Genomic DNA, 6,000 nt, shown 5'->3' with positions numbered 1-6,000 from the left:
TACGTGCTCTCCATCATCAAATAGCCACACATTGCAACTCACAAATTTCCTCCAGTGACCGTAAAGCTTCTCAGAAAGCTTTACTTCTGAGTTAGTCATTCAAAAAGTTACTCTGTGACATTAATAAAGACCCTTGGATTTCGTTAGACTTCTGCACAGCTTTAGCAGCCGTGAAGCTGGTACCGAGCTGCCATGAGACATTACAGTACCTACATTGTTGGTGGGAACCTCAGGGAAAGAGTTTTCTGGACATGCCCTAGCGTCCACTTTCAGGTGATAACTTCTTGGCTAATAAACACATTTAAAACACAAAATATGAATTTCCCTTATTGCTTATGATGGAGTGGCTGCCAAGCATCGGCAATTAGGATTATGTCTGGAGAGGGAAGGGGCTTAGCCAGCGCCTTCGGATGCTCAGCACAGGAGTCCTGGCTCACAGCTGAGACTGCTTTCACATCTGGCTGGAAAGGCTGGCTGGTTGTGATGCTTAGGTGAAGCTTTAAACTGGGTCTAGGTCTGGCTAGATGAAGCACAGCTTACCCCAAGATCCCATGGTCCAGTTCTTGGGCAAGCAGTTCATTCTTTTTCCCTGACGACAATACTGTTCCTGGCCTGGTTTTAACTTGGGGCTGAAAGCTGTCTGCAGAGCCTCCACATCCAAACCAGTAGTGTCAAAGGTGTTCAGGAGGCTCCAGGAACAAAACTGAGGAGTCTATAAATCTAAATCTCCAATCAGTCTAACACAGCCCACAAACAGGCTCTTGTCTGTTCCTCTCTTGTCGCAGCACTCTCCAAGCTAGCCAGCTGCAACAAGGTCTTCTACCACCACACTCGTCATGCCAGTCCCTCTGCTGCCTTCTCCTCCTCTCACCTCATCCAGGGCCCACTCTCTCATCTCTTGCTTCTTCTTCTCTTGCTTCTTCCTCTCTCTGCTCTCTCTTCATTGACTATCAACCATTTAACCAGCCACAGCTGCACCTTATCTACATTGGCCAACCCGCCACCCCTGAAGCCAGCCCACAGTTGTATATTATCAATGCTAATTAACCTAGCTTCATTCCTCTACACTCTCTCAGATGCTGCAGCCCACAAAGTGGCTTTTGAAAGGAGATGATGATTGCACTGTTTGCTGAAGAATGCTCTGAAATGATTGAGACATCCATAGCTACCTTAAGGTAACACCGTGGTGCGGCTAGCAGGGCAAATGTAGAGAAATTGACAGTGAGTGATGGAGCTGAGAATAATATGGAGGTTTCATTCTGTCAATGCGGATGTTGCTGATGGGTGGAGGTGTCTGGTGTGTGTTCTTGTCAGTGACAACTCTGAAAAATGCCAAAAAATTGTCATCGGTGATTAAGCTCCCTCACGCAGGGAGGCTTTGGGAATAGCAGTCAATGGCTTTATAATTAGCAAAAATTACTGAGAAAAGAGTCATTTGGATGCTTCTTTTTTCTCATCAAAGACTGTCTGTCTCTAAGTCCCCTTCTGAGCTGGTCTCTCTCCCAGCCCAGCCTTCTTGTGATGACAAGGGACAACAGACCGCCTCAGATCACACAAGACAGGGTGGATTCACACTTGCCAATGTGTGAATCATATAATGACTAAAGAAGCTCCACGGGAGTCTGCTCCTCTGGATACCAGTCAGCATTTGCATCGCACCTGATCCTGGCTGTGTGGTCAGTCCCATGCATGGTGTTCCCTGCTGGGGCTCATCCCTGCCAGCTAAAGCAGTTGATCATTCAATAGACCTGCAGCTGGCTAACAGACCTGTAAGCCTGTGCTCTAGAAACATTCTGTGATCCTCCCGGCCTGCAGCCCAAAGATCCAAATGTAAAAACTAGGACCACATCAGGACCTTCAGCTCTGAGCTGGTCCTCCTGGACCAAGCTCATCTTTTGCTCCTGGTACCATTAAATCCTCTTTTCTAGCTGGATCATGTGTGCAGCCAGAGGAACAGGAGCCTGTCAATGTTTAGAAGTGGGTTGCTGGTGTTTTAGGCACAAATTATACTCGGGAAATACTGCTAGTGTGGCTTGCATGCTCAGCTATTCACCATATGTGTATGAAGGCCTGGCCGGCACGTCCATGCTGATACGCAGAGTGTGCAGAAGCCCGAACCTTTCCTTCTGGAGCTGATGAGCCTGGCTGAGCCCCACGGAACTGTGATGGATTCACATCCCTGCTGGATGAGGCTCCAAGAGGATGCATAACATGCCTTCCACAGGCAGATTGCATACATTAGTGCAGCAGTTTCTCAGGAAAACCCATTCTTAGAGAGAGCTGGCTTCTATTTAGCAAACACCACATGAAACAAGCTGTCATAAGACTGCTGTCTCCTATAGCAGGATATCTTTTCTTTCTTGAAGGAGTCTTCTTGGATGTACAGATTTTATCTGCCCACGCCCCCAGCCACCCCAATTTCACCATCTTTGTATCTGCAGCTGTATTTTTCTTTCCAGGGGGCTGGACATGCCTGCCAGTGAGCCTTCTTCCACTGGTATGAACCCAGGGACTGTCACCAAAACACAGTGTGATGAGGGTTAGAGTTACTGGGTGCAAGGGAGCTGGTGGCACAGTGGTCATACGCTGACCCTGGATGATACAGTGACATCCAGCAGTGGGATGCTCAAGTCACTTGTCAGTGTATAAAGCATGTGCTCAAACACCCATGAGTTGCCCTTGGTTACTTGGATGTGACTCTGTTGGCTGCAGGGGAAGCGGCAATGGATGGGGGAGCAAAGCAGATCCCTGGGAGAGGGACACGGTGTCCCCGTTGTCATCTGCCATGTGGAAGCGGCAGGGATTGCTTCTGCTGCGTTCAGCAGCTGGTCCTGTAAAACATACCACGGAAAACGGCAAACATCTTGACAGCAGAGGCCCCTTAGCAGAGAGCGCTGCCTGCTCGCTGCTTCAGGGTGACACTCGGGAGAGGTCCCCGGAGGCATCGGTGGAGCCTGGGGCTCCCACCGGAGCCAGCCCTCAGCTTCCCTGAGTCCTGCAGCCTCCGGCGAGCCCTGGGCAGCGTCCTGCCAGCAGACTGGAGCTCCTCAAGTCTCAAAGACTGGAAGTGTTGTTCCAGGCATAAGGCAGCAGTGTTTTAAGCCGCCGGTCCCCCGGGCTTTCTCTCGCAAGCTCTGTGATTACGTCATGTCTCCAGTGAGGTCAGTGCTCAGCTATCGGGATGGAGTTTCAATTACTCCTGGGCTTGCAGGCACGCTCCCGCCTGCGCAGGATGCGGCCAAGCCATCAGCAGGAGGGTGCAATGGGACTGTCCCTCCTCAGTAGTCCTTTCTTCAGGGACCGGCTTCCCCTCCCACAACCGTGCAAGTCCCGTGGCGGGAAGAAAGGGGTGCTTGTTTCTTGCCTACCGTTAATAGAAAGGGCTGGAAGTGTAACCAGAAATGACAACTTGAGTGAAATGCGATGCCTCCAGAGGGGCCCAGAAGGCAGCAAAGTGGTGCCTTCCAGCCATGCTAGAGACCCCTTTCTCCCCCTTACCGAAGAAGCAGTCAGCTTGGGAAATCTTGCTTTTGCAAATGTATATTTTTCCTTCTAAAAACAATAAATGGTGTTATTGATGGACAAAGCTGAGGTCCAGTGTGGCCACACACCGGGGTTTGGCTGGCTTCCTCTGCTGTCGCTATACTCTACATTTCCCAGGGAGACTTTGGATGCTTCCTTCTGCTGCAAGGGCCACACAGGCAGACAGAACAACCCATTGGAGGATCCTCTGCATCCCATCCAGTCTCATTGAGGACCTGGGAGGTGCAGAGGGGTCCAGGAGAATGAGGCACTGGCCCCTGACTGTAATCTGTGTCTCCAGCTCCTTCTGTCACTGCTGCCCTGCAAGAACAGAGCCTGCCTGAAGCCTTAAGGTCCAGTCCAAGCTGACCAACCCATTTCTCAATACTAAGTTTCAATTCACAAGCCTATAAATTCGTGTGCACACAGAAATGACCATCCTCAGATGGAGAAACAGCTCTGAGCAACGGCTGCTCTTTCAGTCCCACCTACTGCATGGGCTGGGCTCATTTGAAGCCATCCTTATCTCTCAGGTACAAGTGATTCGGGAGCTCTGTTGAGCACAGATGCTCAGGCACGGGTCCAATGTCACCTGGACAAGGTCTAAGCAAGGAAGGAAACATGGCTTAGTGTCTGGCTTGGACAATGTTTAGTTCTCAGGAGCTGTCCTCACAATTTCCCCCCAACACTGCCTCTAACCAGTAGTTGCCAAAAAAAAATAATAAAGGTCAGACCCTAGACAGATGTTAGAAAAGAAAAATTAGAGCAAATAAATAGTATCTGGCTTCATATCAGGAATCCAAACTACGAACAAAACCCAACAGCCGGTCACCATTAAAGCAAACATAGGAGAAGCAAGCGGAAACTGGCCAAGCCCTTGATCTCTCCCACACATCTGCAACACCGTTACTTCACTGATTTACATCCCCTCCTGTCTCACCCAGCTCCCATGCATCACATCCCCCTTCACGTGTTGACTTCCATGTGTGCACAGGCACACTCACACATGCTCACGCTCACACGCACCCATTCCTCCCATCCCCTCCAGCCCACTCTGCTCATTTTGGTCAGTGCCCTGGCTGCCATGGCATGGCTGCTGCTGATTCACATGTCGTCACCGGCGGCTGCCCTCCCACAGTGCCCCCATCCCTTGGATCTGCGGCGCTGCACGTCGCTGGCACGTAACAGGGCCAGGAGCATTTACTGCCATGAAGTAGGGTACTGGGGCAAATGCCCACTGCATACCAATGAGTGGAAAGCAGCCCGTGAGCAGACGCAGAGCAAAGGTTCCCTATTCTCTTTTCTTGGCTGCCGGCACATGTGGGGCAGCGGGGATGTGGGAGAGGAGGGAAGGAGTGGCGTGAGCCAGAGACAGCAGTAGGAGCTCTGTCGCACTTTGGGATGAATGCTAAGCAGACCCCACCGGGCGGGAGTGCCCAGATGAATGGGATCCTTTCACATCAGCCTGACAGAGGAGGGATTTCATAGTTCTCTGAGCAGCACAGAGCTGCCTTAATCCAGCAGATACAATGCCCTGCTCATACGGCTCAGGAAACAAAATAAATATGTTCTTGCAAAGACATCACAATGAAGCTTTTAAGAACTCAACACAAGAAGGCTCTACCTGGTCCTCGGGTCTCCTTGCATGTGTGGGAGCTAAGAGCCAGGCTTTTTATTTTCTCACTCTCTTTACTTTTCTCAACATTTTCCTCCACCGCTGAACCTGGCCCTGGGGTGGAGGAGAAGAACATTTCCATATAGGCTCTCCTCTAAAAATAAAAAGAAACAGTCACCCCCAGGTTCATTCTAAAGAAAACGATCACAGAGACACCTGGCGAAAAAAGTAGAAATACAACTGACTTTGCAGATCAAGTAAAAATAACCAAAAAAGACTAGAAGACCTGAGGGGACCATGCCTGGACAGGACAGAGAAGATGTCTGCTCCCCATATCTAACACCTCTGGTGTCTCTACCAAACAGCCATGACAGCAGCAGCATGTAGTAGTGACTGCAGAAGAACCATGGAGGGAAGCCCACCGTTGAGGAACAGGGGCTGTTCATTCCACCTTTCCACTAATCCCACATGCAGGCAGGGATGCAGCAAAACAGCCCAACAGGGTGCAGTGTAGCAATGCCCAAAGTGGAGCCTGAGATGAGCCGTTTGTACTGTGGCTTAGTCCTTCAGCAGGTATGCCAGCCTGCAGGACTACACACTGCCACAGCTTGGCAGAGTCTGGTACCCGCCGAGCTCTGAACAGCTTCGAGACACTTTCTCCACTTGCATCCAACCATGGGTGGAAAGGAGTCTTTAGCATTAGTGGCTAACCCAGCTGCCCTGCTCTGGCATCACCTGGCTCCTCATATTCTCCTTTTGTTCTGTGCTGCTGCTGCAGCAAAGAGCATTAACTCTGCTGTACAGGTGTGATGCTATAAGGGATCTGTGGCATACTTGCTGCGCTGTGTGGGGTGGTCATGGTG

Source organism: Falco biarmicus, chromosome 7 (genome assembly GCF_023638135.1).
Source record: "Falco biarmicus isolate bFalBia1 chromosome 7, bFalBia1.pri, whole genome shotgun sequence".
Lineage (NCBI taxonomy): Eukaryota > Metazoa > Chordata > Aves > Falconiformes > Falconidae > Falco > Falco biarmicus.
This window is presented reverse-complemented; position numbering follows the sequence as displayed.